The sequence below is a fragment of the Panthera onca genome, chromosome A1 (assembly GCF_046562875.1).
Source record: "Panthera onca isolate mPanOnc1 chromosome A1, mPanOnc1 haplotype 2, whole genome shotgun sequence".
Taxonomy (NCBI): domain Eukaryota; kingdom Metazoa; phylum Chordata; class Mammalia; order Carnivora; family Felidae; genus Panthera; species Panthera onca.
The window spans coordinates 14,198,545-14,217,147 of record NC_138339.1 but is presented as its reverse complement, the minus strand read 5'-3'; the positions used below and the strand labels follow the sequence as shown (position 1 = coordinate 14,217,147).

Below are 18,603 nucleotides of genomic sequence, written 5' to 3'. Positions count from 1 at the left end.
TTCCTCTGCTTGCTCTCTCTCTCTCTCTCCCTCTCTCTCTCTCAAAAATAAATAAATAAACCTTAGAACAAACAAAAAAGCCCTCCCTAATTTCTTCCTGAAACCTAATAAAAGCCAATCTTCCTTTTTTGTCTCTTTGGATTTGCCTGTGGTTTGTGATGGTTTGCTTGTCCCAGATTGCAATTCCTCTGCTATTCCCCAATAAACTCATTTTGCTAGTAAAATAACTGGCTATTGTATTTTTAAGGTTGATACAGGCTTTCCTTGGATGGTAACAAGGCATCTACAGACATTGGCTGGGTTTCCATGCCCTCATTCCCCAGTGTTGGTCACAGACAATGCAGGATACCCCAACGCTGACTGAACTCTCCTAATTGGCCACCAGGTATGGTCCTCACACCCAAAGACCCACAAATCTTTGGCAAGGCTAAATCCCATCAAACTCATTCCTACTCCCAAGAAGCCAGGACACTTTCACCTAATCTCTCAGCAAGTCAAAGTCAAGATTTTATTTTATTTTTTTCCTTTCCAACTGGTTGTGATGACAAAATCTGTATCTTGCCACCTTCTGGGCCTTCTGGGATGTTCCCTATTGATTCTCAAGAGCATTTCTTCTCACAGCAATATCAAGGTCTTATAGACATTTACTGATTCTCTTTCACACATTCCTGGTACAACAATCACAACTCCACTCCCGGCAAAGTAGAAATGTCCTTGGTCACAGGAAGGGACCCATACAAACAAGTACAGAAGAAAAAAGCACAATGATTAATAGATAACATTTCAAAAGATTATGTCCCTGTGTATGGAAGTTCTCAGCCTTATTACCCACCCTGAAAGTGGAGATAATATCAGCCTTCTCTACTTCATGAGATCACTGTGACAGTCACAAGAAATAATGGTTGAAAATATGTAAATGGAGTCTCATCGTAGGCAGGGATTTGGTTCATAAAGAACACAATAAAAACCCTATTTTTTTTTTAATTACCCTTGAAAATTTCTTCACTTGTCCATAAAGGATAGCATACAAGTTTTGTGCCTAAAACTCTGTGCCATCATTCTTAGGCATACTAAATGTTGAGAACCACTGAGCTAGATGGAAAAAGAAAACAAAAGGAGAATCTATATGCAGATTTTCAGACATTCAACCCATGTTGTATTTAAGAAAACTATCAAGCCACAGACAATGACCAAGAAAAGGATGAAAATTTTACATGCTCTTTTTTGCCTACCCGGCTTAGTCCCACTGGGTTAATATTAAGCCACTATAATATCCATAGACTGGCAGAGGAGGGAGATTTGTAAAGATTTCAAAAACAAATAAAGAAACAGTACTGCAGTCCATTGCTTTCTAGCATGGCCACAAATATCAGGGAGACACCTCCGCAAAGCCTTAACACAATGTGACAAAGGAGTCAGCTCACAGTGTAGCATTATGACATAACGCCCAGTGACTGGGCTTAGACCAAGCTCATAAGCCAATAAATATCAATGCTCCTCTCTGAAAGAGCCCAAACCAAGGGTCTGCCATCAACAGGCAAGCCAGTCCTCTCGCCCTGAGCTACACCTCTCACTATGTGAAGACATTGGCCCCAGCCGTTCAACAACTTCTTACTCTTAGGATCTAATTTTCTTTAAGACTCAGACACCAATAACTCACTTCTCACTTCTCAACTCAGTGCCAGGCCAATGGTGACAGCCCATAGGAGCTCCTAGCAGTGTGGACACAGCTGGCAGGCATTTTCCTCTAATCACAACCACCTGACACAGAAGACTTATGGAGTTTTCTAGTGCCTTTTATCTGGAATACTTTAGATGAGTGTAGGAGAGCTGAAAGTTAAAACCTTCTTAGTAATTCCACTTTAAAGCACTGGCCAGACCTTTTAGAACTGGAGTTAACTCTTTTCATATCAGTGGGAAAATAGGATGATACATGCCCTACATTTAGCAATCACTGCCGCTCTGCCATGACATGTAAACAAAGATCCATTGTTCCGAAACCAGTGTGCTCGCTTTACCTTAAGGTAAAAACCTGTTCACTGTGGATCTAATGGCCATTAGTAATATGGTTCTTCCAGATCTCACAGCTCTGAATTTTATCTTAACCAGTATGGGAAGGATGTAAGCTCTGAAGATCAAGAAATACTACCTACACATACCAAAACATAAATGGCTAAGAGTTTAGAGACATGGGGCAAGGAAGGTGGATGTTGCTTCAAGTCACACAAAGAGGTAAAGAAATAAAGAGGTAAGGAAACCTTTGTGATACTAGAACTGTTCTGTGTCTTGATTTGAGTAGAGGCTACCCAACTCTATGTGTGTGATAAAATCACATAGAGCTTTATATACACGCAACTGAATGTATGTAAAACTAGTGAAATCTGTGTTTTGAATTGTTTTTTGAATTGGCCTATTGTCAGTTTTCTAGTCTTGATATTGTCTATAGTATGCGGGACATTACCACGAGGGTAACTGGATGAAGGATGCAGGGAAACTACATTCTAACCCCTAGAGGTCTTTATTTTTGCTAATTAGTAGGCATGGTTTACCATATTCAAATTAATTGCTACAATATCAGAAACTATATGAATAGCCATTTAATTTCATTAGCAGAAATGCTTAAGACTTATCGCACTTTCTGCCCAAAGGTATAGCAAATAATAAATCTGGTAGATGTAAAAGCTTTAAACTTCATGCCTGAGTGACTTTTAGTCCGGTAATGTCCGACACCGGTTATTCTCCAAGAGTGGTTTCTGAGCTATCAGTATTAGGAATCTTGTTAGCAATGCAAATTATCTGTCCCTCCTCAGGCCTACTCCTGAAGGACAGAGGAAGGGCAGGAATCTGTGTTTTAACAACAAAGTCTCCAGATTATTTTGATGCACATGAAGGTTTGAGAACCACCACTGTGCACTTTCCATTGCTATAAGACATCTGGCAAACGTTCATATTGAAAAAGAGAAACCAAACAAACACGCAACACTAACTTCTGGCATAGGTTACATTTTAACATCTGGCCCTCTCTGTCTCTATTGCGCCTCCCTCCGCAATCTTGAATTCCTGATCCTCCCTGAAGACTGAATCCCATCGGGCCAGTGCATAGAATTCCAACTTTCTCATTCTAGAATAATTCCTAGAGGCTCCATGAAAAAAATTGAAGGTAGACCACGTCTGATTCCCTGGCATCTGATTTCATTCAGTTAATGTTTGAAAACCAGTGTCTTGGCGATGGGAAGTGTTCTTCACATCCTTACATTATAACCTTCCCAATAAATATTCATTGATTATACGTTTCATGCATCCCTGTTTGACTCTAGAATTTCTAAAGAAAACTGTTCATTGTCAAGCCTAATGGTGTATTCTGGCATGGGTAATTCAACTCAAATAATCTCAATGTTGTTTCTGCTGAAACCAGACTCTAGCATGGCTGCTTTGTTTTGTGTTGTTTTTAATGATTATTTGCTTATTTGAGAGACAGCCGATTTTCTTCTTAATTGTATTCTTCTTGGGCTCATATCAGCATGGGTTCACAGGGCCAGGAATGGGTATCGTTAGCCTACAACATTCTGAGTGACATTAACAAGAAAAGACAGCACTAAAATTGGCTACAATTGATCCCAAAAATATATTTCCGTATGTTCATTTTAGCCAGTGTCCCACAGCAGGGAAGTCACCCGGTCATTTGCTTCGACCCACCCCCGTGTTGATAACAGATGTGTAATTGTCCCAGATGCTCTAATGTTAATGACTTAAAATCACATGTACTTAGACTGGTAAAATGTAAGCCTTTAAAATGTAGGGCTTTGAGAGAAGAAATTGAATAAGAATGGCCGTGGGCCCAAACTCATCCCTGTAGTTACTCAAAGAGCTATACTGTCTTTCCAATGTAATCTCAAGATATCTCAACAGAACTAGAAAAGTAACTCATAGTTACAAAATTCAGATCTTAGAACTATGCATTGAGAAACACTTGAAATTATAGTAGATATCTGTCTGTAGTGTAAAATAAACCACCACCACTTTGAAGGCAAAAATTAGGGTAAAATGGTGATGAATGGGAACAAGAATTTCATTCTCCAACATGGTGGTAGGCTTCAGGTAAATGATACCTGAGCTTAATCGATTTAAGAATTTATTTTCATTTTTTATTACAAAATCAATATTTGCCCTTTGAGAAAAAAATTAAATTAAGAAAACCAGAAAATAAAATTAAGCCAAAAGAAATAAATAAATATGACCCCCCCCATAAAATCCCCCCCAAAAGGAAAGTAAGAATGTTCCTGCTCCGTCTTTCACAGGTTACATGCCCCCTGTGAGAAAATGTTAGACCATGAGGGAGGGCAGTCTGCATAGCAATTTAGACAGAGAGATGCAGTTCTTGTTATAATAAAATTCCTTTGCCACAAAGCATCACAGCAAAACAAATACAGGAACTCAAATAGAACAATAAAAATAATATGAGGTCACTGAGTCCTGTTATTTATAACAGCAGAAATTTGTGTTTGTTATGAGAAAAGCAGTCATGGGCACAGAAGGAAGGGTGCTCGGGGCATGCGTGTTCCTTCGTCCAATCCAAAAATATGTACTACATGCCTTTGAAGTGCTGGGGATATAACAGTAACCAAGATATAAACTCCCTGCTCTCAGAGATATTACAAGCTAATAGGAGAGCCCAGAGGTAGATTTACCCTGGAACTAAGGAAGCAAAGCTTTAGGGCTTTGGGTCTTTGCGAGAGACCTTGTACCTCATCGTGCACTCATGAGCTTGAGTTATTTTTGCAAGGGTCAGTAAAATTGTGTCATCTGCAGACCCCCACAAAATCTGGACTCAGCCTGGATTAGATAGATAATAAGCAAGTGAAAATAGAAGATAATTTCAAGCACTGACAAGTGCTGTGCAAGAAATAGAAGAAGTTGATTTGATAGAGAGTGAGAGCACTATTTTAATATGGGGGATCAGAGAAGGATTTGAACTAAGACCTAAATGAAAATGCTTTAGAGGGATCTGAATGAAAAGTTTTTAAACACTACTTCAGATTGAGTTTATTGACATATCTAACATGCATTAGATAAAATTGACTCTTGCGGCACAATGATATTAAATTTAGAGAGATTAATTGTAACTTTGCAAAAGTTAGGCCTTAATCATATTTTGTTTTCCACAGGTATGTTCAGTAGAATTCACGAGAACTGATCATGTTTATGACTTCCAGATTTTGTAATAAATGTATTAGTATTTGTTCGAGTTATTTTTTTTTAATTTTTTAAATGTTTTTATTTATTTTTGAAGGAGAGAGAGACAGAGCGTGAGCAGGGGAGGAGCAGAGAGAGAGGGAGACATAGAATTTGAAGCAGGCTCCAGGCTCTAAGCTGTCAGCACAGAGCCTGAGGCGGGGCTCGAACTCACGAACTGTGAGATCATGACCTGAGCCGAAGTTGGACGCTTAACCAACTGAGCCACCCAGGCGCCCTCTGTTCTAGTTATTTTTATTATGATATTTCGTGGCTCTTCTCCACGAAACATTTGAAAGTGTTTTCAAAAGCAATAAATAAAATATATATTGTATATATTATATTCTAGCAAGTCTAGGGAACTAAATCATTCTGAATTAAAATATAATGTGTGCATTTGTATGTGTGTCTACTTCTGGATTTATAAGTGTCTTCATTATTCATTATTGTCTACATGGGGAAAATAAATAAACAAAAAATGTATCGAAAGTGAAGAGTAGAATTAATATCCATAAAATCTTTAAATGACTTTTGTGTCTTGTGCTGTAAATGCAGTAATCAAGAAATAGGAAATAGGTTCTAGACACTGTTTTTCAGCTCTAATAGCAATATAAGAATATTAGCTGTGGTATTTCATTTTCATACTCATCAAGTAGTATTCTTTATATCTTTTCATTTTAAGAATTAGAGTTATGTTACTATAAGCTCTATGTTAGTGGTCTTTTTTCACGATGTTTTCTCCAGCGTAAAATGCTTACAGTACAACAGCTATACTTCTGAGTTCTGAGTTCAAAAGTAAATACTATTAAGATATTTCTTACCTAATGCTAACTTTCAAATCAGCCCATTTCAAGATCGGCTCCATGGAGAACATTTTTATGTTGCTATAATTTATTATTCAAAAACTAGCTTCCATCAGACTCACACCTAACTCCAAAATGACAATTCCATTATAATAATGAGTAGCATATCGATGTTGCAATGAATATGTCCAGAGTTGAAAAAGGAGAAAAATTTAAAATAAAAAGAGAAAGAGAAAGAATCACAGGAAGAAAGGAGAGGAAAGGGATTAATAGAGAGATGGAACTTCACAGGAAAGGAAAAGCTCAGGTTTGAGGAGACATCAGCTCTCAGACTTTCTTTGCATTTTCTTCTGTTGATGAGCCAGACTCTACTCTCTGTTTACTTAAGTGGTCAACTCCAGTGCTGGGGCCTCAAATTCACCCCTGAGGTCAATGCAAGTCTTGTGTCTTTTCATTTCCTTTTGCCCTACCCAACAGCTACTTTCCCACAGTCTCTTCTTGCAAAGCAACCAAGTCCCCGGTCTACAATTAAGCATGTGGACTCCTCCAAGTCTTAGAATTTCTATGTCATGAATTCTGTATGACTCCTCAGAATCAGTTCTACACCCTGCTTCCCTTGAAGGCATCTCTGTTTAATTAAAAGAACGGTCCAAGAGTACTAGTGTTGACACTATATTCCTCCAAATACAATAATTATATGTTGAAAAAGCTTGATAGAATAGAGTATCTCCATAAGATAAACAATAGTGTGATAGTGTTACTCCCTCATCAACAGATCTATATAGTCTCCATATAAGAAGGGAGACTTTACCATATAAAAATTCTAGTTACCATAATATTTCATATCATAATTCCAGATAGTCTACAGTTATATGAGTTCTCTATATATTAAAATAGAGAGAGAGAATGTGTCAACTCTGTTTAAAGTTGGAAGTGTTGGTAACTGGATTTTATTGACCTAGGTGCTCAGAGAAACAAAGGAGTACATTACCAAACAGGAAAAACTTAGAGGAGCAAAGAAAGAAATTTGTTCATTGGAGTTGAGAAAAAGAATTCGGTTGTTAATGTATGAGGAGAGAGATATAAAAAGAATCAACTTAGCACGTTAGAGTTGAATGAATTTTTTGACACGCAGGAAAAACTTATCCTGAATAGAGATAATGCCTCCGATTAAAAGCGACTAAAAAAGTTGACTTGTTTCATGCCTTAAGAATCAGATCTTTGGGGGCGCCTGGGTGGCGCAGTCGGTTAAGCGTCCGACTTCAGCCAGGTCACGATCTCGGGGTCCGTGAGTTCGAGCCCCGCGTCAGGCTCTGGGCTGATGGCTCGGAGCCTGGAGCCTGTTTCCGATTCTGTGTCTCCCTCTCTCTCTGCCCCTCCCCCGTTCATGCTCTGTCTCTCTCTGTCCCAAAAATAAATAAAAAACGTTGAAAAGAAAAAAAAAAAAAAAAAGAAAAAGAATCAGATCTTTGTGGGTAACTCTGGCCTCTTCCTATGCAAGGTGTGGTCCAAGGACCAGCAGCACTACCATCAACAGGGAGCTTGTTAGAAATGAGGAATCTTGGGGCACACCCCACACCTACTGGGTCAGAACTGGTATGTATTTTAACAAGATACCCAAGTGATTTATACAGTTAAAGATCCCGCAATCTCAATAATAAATAGACCGGTACATACACAAATGGGTTGTGAATGTATTTGGCTAAGTAATAGTTAATATGACTTCATAACTGGGATCTGCCATATTATTGATTTCTAGTAACCACTGAACAGAAATTACTTGTATAACATACTTTAGATATATCATGAAAATTACATAATTCAATGGGCTTGATATTATATAATAAGAAAACCATGTGAGCTAACAAAGGTCATTTATGAATTAATGTGTACATCTGAAATCTAGAACACAGAAAGAGAAAGAGTAGAAAAAATAAAGCTTTTGTTTCGCAAATGAATTCTGGATCTGGATAAGAAACGATTGGTGTTACTAGAGAAGATGTTGACATTTTAACATACAAAGGTGAATTCTCAGCTCCTAAAGACACCTCTGAACATACGACAATATAATTATTATACATTTAAATGCCAAAAGTTAGCCCTTTTGTTTTTTAACAGAGGTTATCTAATTGCAAAGACCTTTTTGTGGTGTTTTAGACTACAGCTGCATCAATTCCAAATCCAGTCCTCCTAGATTCCTTTCTAGATAATTTCATTTGTTCCAGTAGATTTCACCCATTTTTTTTCTTATTCCTATATTTTACCTAAAAGCTAACAATCCACTTAGAGCTCAAAATGTTAAGGGAAAGCCAATAGAAATAAGAACCAATACTGTAAAATGGTGTCACCTCTGTGAAGAAGCAGAATTAAAAACAGAATTACTGTATGATCCAACAATACCACTTCCAGAATTAAAAAGAGGTAAAAGCAAGATCCCAAAGAAGTATGTATATGCCCATGTTTATAGCATCGTTATTCACAATAGCCAAAAGATGGAAATAACCCAAGTGTTCATCGAAAGATGAATGAATAAATAGAATGTAATATACACATACAATGGAATATTATTCAGGCTTAAAGAGGAAGGAATTTCTGACACATGTTATAATATGGGTGAACCTAGAGGACATTATGCTAAGTGAAATAAGCTAGTCACAGAAAAAGACAAAGACTCCGTGATTCTACTTATATGAGGTAACTGAAGTAGTCAAATTCTTAGAGAGAGAAACTGGGAGGGGATTTCCGGGGGTTGCAGGAAGGGAAAATAGAGAGTTCTTGTTTGATGGGCACAGAGCTTCAGTTTTGCAAGATGAAGAAGTTCTGACGATTAGTTGTACTACAATGTGAATGAACACTACTGAATTTCACATGTAAAAATACTTAAGATGGGGAGTGCCTGGGTGGCTCCGTCGATTAAGGGTCCAACTCTTGGTTTTGACTCAAGTCATTATCTCAAAGCTTCGGGGGTTCGAGCCCCACACGTTGGGCTCTGTGCTGGTAGCTCGCGAGCTGCTTGGGATTCTCTCTCTCTCCCTCTCTCTCTGCCCCTCCCCGACTCACACTGTCTCTGTCTCTCTCAAAATAAATAAATGAACTTAAAAAAAAAAAAAAAAGAAAAAAAACGATACAGAGGACATCATACTCAGGTGTTTATTGCAGCATTATTCACAACGGTAAAATACTAGAAGAGTATGATTAAAGTTCATCACTAAGAGAAGGGCTGAGTACTTTATGATACATCCACACCACAGAATAATAGGAAGACACCAACTTACGGTTAATCAGTTGATTTGGAAGAAGTTCCACGAAGTATAACTGAGTGAAGAAAGTGACATGGAGAACATCATGCATGTAATTTATCACATTTTGAAACGCAAGCTATCAATAATTTTAACAATCATCATCGTCATCATCACATACATTACTGAACTCTCACTGTATACCAGGTACTTTTTTAAGCACGTGGCACAGAAAAATTCACTTCGTCTTCACAATATCCCTGTTAACCTCACTTCACAAATAAGGAAACAGAGTCACTGAGAGGTTAGAAAGCGTCTCTAAGGTCCCACGGCAAGCACCAGCAAATTCAAGAATTTGACCTCCAGAAGCCTGTCTTCCAGTGTATGGATGTGTGGATGTGTCTTTCTTTGTGTGATTCCAGATGAAAAATGTGGAATGATGTGGAATGATGTGGAAGCGGCTGATGATGTGAGTTATGTGACGTAGAGTCAGGAATGCTAATGTAGGTTAAAAGGGAAGGAACGGAGGGGTTGAAGAAAAGGAAAAAGAGAGAGCGAAAACCATACATAATATGACCACATTTATGTACTTAAGCAACATCACCTATGTGTAAGGGGAAATGGTAAAATTTTTTTAAAACGACAAATTTATGTTTTGTTTCTTGAAACCTCAGCAATGCTATTTATGAAAACGCAATTTGAAATGATCAGACAATATGATAGACAGATTTCTATAATCACATCCGTTTTCTCTATTTGAATAATTAAACGGACATCAGATATTTGTGCCAGTTTACATACGCCTTTTACCTTGTTTCAAAAGACTGTGATTAGTAGTTTCAGTGCTTTCAAAAATAATAGCGAATATGAATCTATGGTTGATGGAGTGATAATAGGTGTTTGGGGACCTAACACCTATGGATGGAGTGATAATAGGTGTTTGGGCAGGCTGGGGTGGGGAACGGCATGCTTCTTGGTCAAACCAGTATGGAGGGAGGATACAGGGTTAAAGACCTTTAAATAGATCATTTGTACCTCAACTCACTCTGTTATCACTTAATATGCTAATGTTTTTACCAATCTCCGAAAGGGACTATGAACCATGCTTCACTTTTTACCCTTCTTTAGCTAGAGGACCCACCCCTTTTATTTTTAATACCATGCCTGTTAAACATTGTCCAAAAAAAAACGATTCCACAAAGCAGAATCTAGGAGCCAATTACCTATAATATAGCTTTTCGTAACCTTCAAAACTGCTGAAAAAACTATCTGCTAGAAGGAGGGAATGGGACGGATAAATGGACAGTACACACAGGTTTTACTTCTTGGGTTTTTTTTTGTTTTTTTAGTTCACCAAGTCATGTTTCTACATTTGCTATTTTTCCATGCACAATATATTGATAGCAAAAAAACAAATTTGATTTCAGCCAAAATCATTTACCTTGTTGAAAATAAGGAGTTTGCTCACACAATAAGTCACTGTATTGTCCAATAATATTATAGTACCTAATTCCCAGATACGAACTTCCTATGATTTACAAACTGGCCTGTCTAAAGCTATTTTTCTGTTAACGTCCATTTTCTGTCCTTTTACTGTGTCAAAAGTTTTGTCATCAAGACTTAGTAGCCTACTTCAAAGTAATGAAAAAGTCCCACAGTAAATCAACTAAAACCCCTATAACTGTTCTAGTCCCATCATTATCACTTAGGTAATAGTTAATCCTTCAAATTTGCATGAGATTTATCCAATAAGTATCTATGTTTAAGGCATTTCAGTAGGGGCATGGGGATCCTAAAACAGATAATACCCTATATTTCCCTCAAGGAGTTTATAATCTACTAAAGGAAGCAAAAAATCTATACAGTGACTAATGTATGTTTAAGGAAGTAGATATTAAACAAGAAGAGAGAGGAAAAAAATATTGTATAACTTGGTCAAAGAGATCATTTTTTTTCTACTAAGGAGCTGCCTTTCTTGGAGGGTAGACAACCCCACTGCAGGCAATACTAATGTGTTAAGGAATCTTCTCTTAAAAGGCTGCTATCGAGGCACTTCCTAAAGCCTACAGCCCACTCTTGAGAGAAGCATGGATATTCTTGTTCTTTCCATTTCATTGGGTTTTTGGGAGGATCCAGTAAGAAACAGATGTGAAAGAATTTTAGAGATTTCCTGAAGGTAAGAGGATTTTATGGTTAAAACTAAAGGTTGCACTTGTTTCGTGATTTGTAACAATCACCAGAGCTCCATGACAGAGACTCCCACTTGTCCTTCGAAATCTGTCTTCCCTTCTTCTCTGCACGTGCCTTCTGAGCCTCATCGGTAGTTCTAAGTGGCACCACGTGTTGAAGTTCTACTTCCGGGCCTCATTCTCAATGTCATGGGCACACCTCATCCACAGTCTCTTCTCCTTAGCGCCCTGGAATCCTCTGAAACCAGCTTTGCCCCACGGAGATGATGACACGAGGGGATGATGGGATAATGGAATGAGAACAAATCTGGACCCCTAAATAAGGAACGGTGTGGAGGAGAGCAACTGGCCCAACCAGGCCTGTTGTGTGAGCGATACATAAACGGGAACTACTGAGTTATACTATACAGCAAGAGTTCTACTACCTGAGTTTTCGCCCCAGGTTGGCCACTGCTTAACTGGGTGATCTCAGATGAGTTGCCATTTCCCAATTTCTAAACTGAGAGCATCTGGCTAGATCAGTTTTTAACAACTGTGATTCACAGAACTCCAATTATCACATTTTTAAAATTATTTCAGAGGGCAGTTTTGGTGGAAGAAGGAAGGATGGGGGCATCCAAGAAAGTATTCGAGCAAAGAATTCTGCAATTAAAAGTATTTATAGAGAACCGCTAGGCTATAAAATCCCAAAAATATATTCACATTCTGAAATGCTATGCTTGCAGGTGTTCAGCATTGTTTCTCATTAGTGACCATGGATTTCTTCCTTGAAACACCTGTGTGCTTTTCCTCATTTGTCCTTTGTGATTAGTGACACATATTTCATAAGTGATCTAAGTTAGTCATAGAACCCATGATTATAAAATGTAATTTTCTTTTTGCAAATTAACTAGGCTATCCAGGGATCTAAGATATGATCTTGACCTCATTAATATTGTACTTGAACCAACTTAGCTAAAAAAGTAGTAAGACCTATCTTAATGCATTTAATGAGTTCGTCAAAATCTGTTTGGTGCCTCTTATTGTTTGTTTTGGAAGAATCCCGAATGAGTGACAAAACTAATTGTCCCACCATGTTTTAATGGTTTTTTGACGCAATACTCCATCCCATGTCTCCTATAATGGTGCCCATTACACGTCATTCTGCTATATCGGCAAAGTCTTTCGACCCATTGATAGTCAAAATCTGATCAATCTGGATACCCAAGATTGCTTTCAAGACATAACGCTCCTTGGGGTCCAAATTTCATTCTTCTTGATTATACAATATAACACTCACTTGTAACTTATGTCTAAGACTCAGTCTTCACACTCATACACTTCCTATGATTTTATTGTTAGAACTAAAGATTATGCTTGTTTCATAATATGTAAGGAGAAAATCTTATTTTTAACAACTTCTCAATACTCACTCTATCTTTAGACATTCTCAATTATCCTTCAGTATATTTATTGTTAAAAATCTAAACCAGGATTGACAACAAAGCTCAACCAAAACTGGGAGCTCAAACTCCCAAAGCATTCCAAGCCAATGTCATGGGATTTAATCCTTAATGATATACTGTTTTGTACCCAATTGTTATTCTAAAGAGTCACGATAAAAAATACCTACAAAAGGAATGGTGTTCCCTTATGTCATGAATTAAATGTCACGGAATTTCATGTTCTTTAGAACAGTGAATAATATTTATATCAGTTGTCATAACTTGTAGCCACAAGTTTCAGAAAAGTCCGTTAACAGCCGATTAATTCAGATTAATTATTTTCTCAGGAAGCCGGGAGTCTGAAAGTAGCCGCGGTAGCATTGGTTGGACAATGGAGTTGGGGTTGGCTTCTTTGGACTGCACACTGTTTTCATCCTGGGGGCAAGAAGGATAAGTCGACAGCAGGCATCACGTCCTTGTTCAGCTTAGAACCGGTTAGAAGAGTCCGTGACATCGACATGTGATCTTCCAAGATAAGCTTAAGTTTCCCATAAGACCTACTGCAGGCATGTGTATCTCTTCGGGAGAAGCATGGCAAAGGACCGTCCCAGCCTGGCCAAAAATGCAGGCAGCTACTGTTGCCTCAGCAATTGAGGCAACTGTGCCTCCAGTTAGGTTTTCTTTTTTTTTTTTTTTTTTTTTTTATGTGTATTTATTTACTTTGATAGAGAAAGAGAGCACAAGCAGGGAGGGGCAGAGAGAGAGGGAGAGAGAGCATCCCAAGCAGTCTCCACTGTCGGCATGGAGCCCGACACAGGGCTCAGTCTCAGGAACCTTGAGATCATGACCTGAGCTGAAATCAAGAGTCTGACACTTAACCGACTGAGCACCCCCCACCCCAGGGAGCGGGGGGGGGGGGGGGGGGGGCATTTAGGTTTTCTACAGGCATCTTTACACACGTCTTCTTTTTACTGCTCATGTTCTGTTCTTACCATGAAACGTAGCCTTTCAGAAACTCTGTAGCAAACAGAATTCTAAAAGGTAACAAGGTGCCTTCCTCTAAATAGCCTGGGTGTCACTCCCGGGATGAGACTGGGAATCAGGTGACCGAGGGACTCCGAAGAGAGTCTCTGCACTGGCCTGATCTCATGTGAGCCCTTTGGGAGGGGTTGGGCCTTCCTGAAGTCACACAGATCCCAAATCTGGGGTCTGCACATGACAGAGAATCTCCCGTGTTGGCTTGAAAAGGGGACCCAGTGCCAGAACTCTGAGCTGGGCTTTCTTTGAAAGTGCCGAGTTTGTGGAACTCTGTTATATAGCTAATCTCCACCAGCAAGTTCTTCACACCTCGAGAGGAAGAAACCTCTGCGTGTATGTGTGTGTCAGGGTACATGCGCGTGTGCACCCATAGGCACACGCATGCGCTCGTCCGTAAATAGGGCTCAGTAGAAATTCAGCAGCAAATCTGCCCCCAATTTTGCTCAACACCACACTGCAGGTCGCTGAGCCCACCACCACAGCCCCACATCATAACCCTCATCAGGACGGACAAAGCCAGCGCACGGAATGGTAGTGACACGGACGTGTTAGGTGAGCCGCCCATTATACTCGTGAGCCCCAGGGCCAGCGACACGGAAAGAATTCTGACATGGACAGATTTCCAGGGGACTGACCAGGGGGTTTGAAGGACACGTCTGGCAAAGAAGGTGAGTCCAGGAGTTAGAAAAGCCCAGATCCAAGAAGGGATGAAAAGGAAAACTCATTATTTCCTCCTGCAACTGAAGAAGACAGATAACAGACACCAAAAGAGAGAGAGAGAGAGAGGAAGTGGAAAGTGGATGAAGAGGTTCAGGGGATACAGGAGCGCCTGGGTGGCTCAGTCGGTTGGGCATCTGACTTCGGCTCAGGTCATGATCTTGAGGTCCGTGAGTTCGAGCCCCGCGTCGGGCTCTGTGCTGACAGCTCGGAGACTGGAGCCTGCTTCAGATTCTGTGTCTCCCTCTTGCTCTCTGCCCCTCCCCTGCTCATGCTCTGTCTGTCTCTGTCTCAAAAATAAACATTATAAAAAAAATTAAAAACAAGAAGTTCAGGGGATACAAATCCTGATGTGTGTGTGTGTGTGTGTGTGTGTGTGTACAAGGAACCACTGAACTACTCTGAAGTTTTGTCGGTCGGCATTCCTGAGGCAACCACGAAAGGTCTGATCCTGACCATGGCAGGCACAGAGGTGTCCCAGAACTTGGCCATTGTCAGTCCTCAGTGGCCAAGGTCTTGGTTGGGGAGGGGGTTGGAGAGGCCCTGGACGTGTGTGAGAGGTGGAAGAATGCAGCCCAACTCAACCCAAGCATCTGAGGGAGGCTGTTCCGAGGTCAGGCTCCAAGGAGCAAATCCCCAACACCAGGCCCAAAAAGACCATGTTCTTCTCGGCCAAAACCAGGAGCAACAGGTTGCTCAAGGAAAAAGCGCTGCCTCCAGACTTCCTGTCCCCTGAGACTTTGGGTGGTGCAGCTTCTGTATCTCAGGCTGCCGTGGATGTACCTGGATTTTAACATCTTTCTGAAAACTAGGATATTGCCCGCCCCCCCCCATTTGGGGAAAAGTAGGGCTTAAAAAAATGTTGAATGCTGCAGGATATGCAGATAAAGAGGCATTTCCAAGTTAGAAAAAGAAATCTAGATTTTATTTTCCTGATAAATCTAGATTGATTTATTTAAAAAGAAATCAACTCACTTCTCATATTTTTAATGAGTCCTTTGTTGCATTATCAGCCCACATCAAATTGTTGCTGACATCACAAATACAGGATTGTGGGTAGAGCTTCTCTGATCCTATGCACAGGAGTTTCTAACTTGAGTGTGGGCCCATCGTTTCTCATGACAATAGTGGAGATTCGATCATGGTGCTTATTGCTTTGAACTTGTGTTTGCTTTGTATGGTTTGGAAGACTGGAGTCTTAGCCCAGAGGAAATATGTTTGTCAGTTCATTATTGCCATGAAGTCTCAAATCTCAAAGCTCACCTTCTTTTGCTATTCTCTGGACAATACAGAGAGCATGGCTTCAGAAAGCAAGATCTTCAAGGACAGTAAAGAGAAAAGGAATAAGCCAAAGAAATGCCTGTGAGAGAAGGACTAAGGTTTCTAGAAAATCTAGAACAGGAAGCTACTTTATCACTGCCTTCTCCTTCCAAGTGGCTCCTTAATAATGGAAAGTAAGTTATGATACTTCCCTTTTTATTTCCCCCCAAATCTGTAATTTTGAAGGGTCCTTACTGCAATTAAGTCTCTTTGGTCTGTAGGTTGTCCCATGATACTAACATGAAATGTTATAAAGCTCCTCCCATATTCAAGTAACTTAGGAAACTATTACACATGATCGGGACGTAGTTCATTTCCCGAAAGCCTCCCCGTCATATACGGTCATGTAGCTCAGCACCCTGATTTTGTCCTCCTTCATAGCAAACATAAACCTGTCCATTCATAGCTTAAACTTGTCTATGGTGTACAATTTTACCTTCAGTCGCCATAGCTCTTAGTAGTTTCTAAGACTATCCCCTAGATGATATGCCTTGGGGTATAGTGAAACTAAATTGCTTAAACAGTTTTGGCCACGTGCTGTGTACTTTTTTGCTTTTTTGGAAAGTGGGGCAGAGTATTAAGCTTATCCCAGAGTGACAGTAAACTCTTCAAAATTACACTGTCAAGTTAGTCTCTTTATTTGTTATGCATCATTTTACCAAAATAGTACGAACCGGAGACCACATAGTCCTAGGACGGCTCCAAATGTATTGTGAAGTGTACTTTGAGAATGGTAATGAAGCCCCGGGGGAAAGTTTTATTGTTCATAGCACACAATAAACCATTCGTGACACCATTGCACAGATTTCTCCAGGAATGGTACGAGATGATATAGATTTCCTTCTGGGGGGATCACGGATGTATAACATTACATTTTTTTTTAATTTTTTTTTTAACATTTATTTATTTTTGAGACAGAGAGAGACAGAGCATGAACGGGGGAGGGGCAGAGAGAGAGGGAGACACAGAATCGGAAGCAGGCTCCAGGCTCTGAGCCATCAGCCCAGAGCCCGAGGCGGGGCTCGAACTCACGGACCGTGAGATCGTGACCTGAGCTGAAGTGGGAGGCTCAACCGACTGAGCCACCCAGGCGCCCCACATTACATTTTTTTTAAAGTACCGGCATGTGGGAAGATTCTGAACCTTTTCAGTGAAGCCATTTTTCCCGTCTGAGAAAACACTGCTGACATCCTGCTCCAGGGCTGGCTTCAGTGGTCTAGTGTTACGCAAACTTCACGGAACCCATGAGTGTGAGAATTGCCCGGAAGAACAAGTCAATGGTGTCTCCAGGGTCACCATCACCACCACCTGCCAGATGGTGATCCCCACCTCCACCTGCTTGGGTTAGGCTTCTCTTGCCTCCAGCTGCCAGAACGCCACAGGTATGACTTGTCCACCCAAAAGAAAACATCTTCAAAGATTTCCCCAATGTACCTGGGGGGAGGAATGAGCTGCGAGCAGCATAAAGATCGGTAGAACTTGAATCTCTTACTTCTGTCCTTGCTCTAAGCGCTTTATTTCCCGAGACAGTCTTCATGGGTCCACGGACTCTTCAGAGAACCTCTAACCTCCATCTCTCACCTTGTTTCCTGCTCTGGCTCATTACAACCATTAATGTAGAAAGTGGGTAAAGGAGAATTGTACAGAATACCACGGTGTGAAATAGAATTTGCTGATCCTTGCTACAGGTTGAAAACCTATTGTAAACAAAATGCCAAAACAGTTAAGAGTCTGTGAAAGGCCCCAGTTGAAAGGCAAAGAGTAAATGTAAGAAGAAGCAAAATAATATTTTGTGTGGAGGGACTTTGGGCTTCAGAAAGGGGAAAATGGAGGTTATTACCCATTCGGCGTTTGGGCTGTACTGCGGGGCCTGTTATGTCTTTTTGGCCTGTATCCCGCATTTCAGGGGACACATGGAGAAATTTAACAGACTGCAATAGCAGGACAGATATCCAAATTGTCCTGTGAATGTCAACACAGATTTGAGAGTAAATTCCAGGCCTTTATTTTCTTTTTTTTTTTTTTTTTTTTAAATTTTTTTTTTTTTCAACATTTTTTATTTATTTTTGGGACAGAGAGAGACAGGGCATGAACGGGGGAGGGGCAGAGAGAGAGGGAGACACAGAATCGGAAACAGGCTCCAGGCTCCGAGCCATCAGCCCAGAGCCTGACGCGGGGCTCGAACTCACGGACCGTGAGATCGTGACCTGGCTGAAGTCGGACGCTTAACCGACTGCGCCACCCAGGCGCCCCTCCAGGCCTTTATTTTCTAATGAAAAAGTATTCTTTGGGACAACGCACGTACAAGTAGAACATGGAATAATTTCCCAACTACTGCTAAGCCTGCTTAGACTCGTTACGACAACAATTTCTCTCCTGCCGCGGATTTACTCACCTTTTGATTTTCTAGGGGGGACTCTCAGCAAAATGACTAGAATCAAATATATTCTAATACGATGCTTTGAGATAAAAGCACCACCAAAGTCTCAGGGGACAGGAAGTCTGGAGGCAGCGCTTGTTCCTGGAGCAACAGGCCCTTCCTGGTTTTGGCCGAGAAGAACACGGTCTTCTTGGGCCTGGTGTTGGGGATTTGCTCCTTGGAGCCTGACCTCGGAACAGCCTCCCTCAGATGCTTGGGTTG

At 40.4% G+C, this 18,603-nt stretch overlaps 1 long non-coding RNA gene across 1 annotated transcript; it reads left to right on the top strand.

The window, feature by feature from the left end:
* The first annotated feature begins 1,516 nt into the window (after window positions 1-1,516).
* Window positions 1,517-13,551, top strand: LOC132680098 (uncharacterized). The gene is made up of 3 exons (XR_009610511.3): window positions 1,517-2,024; window positions 2,110-2,248; window positions 13,235-13,551. It is a non-coding gene; the product is annotated as an uncharacterized LOC132680098 (long non-coding RNA).
* The last annotated feature ends 5,052 nt before the right edge of the window (window positions 13,552-18,603 follow it).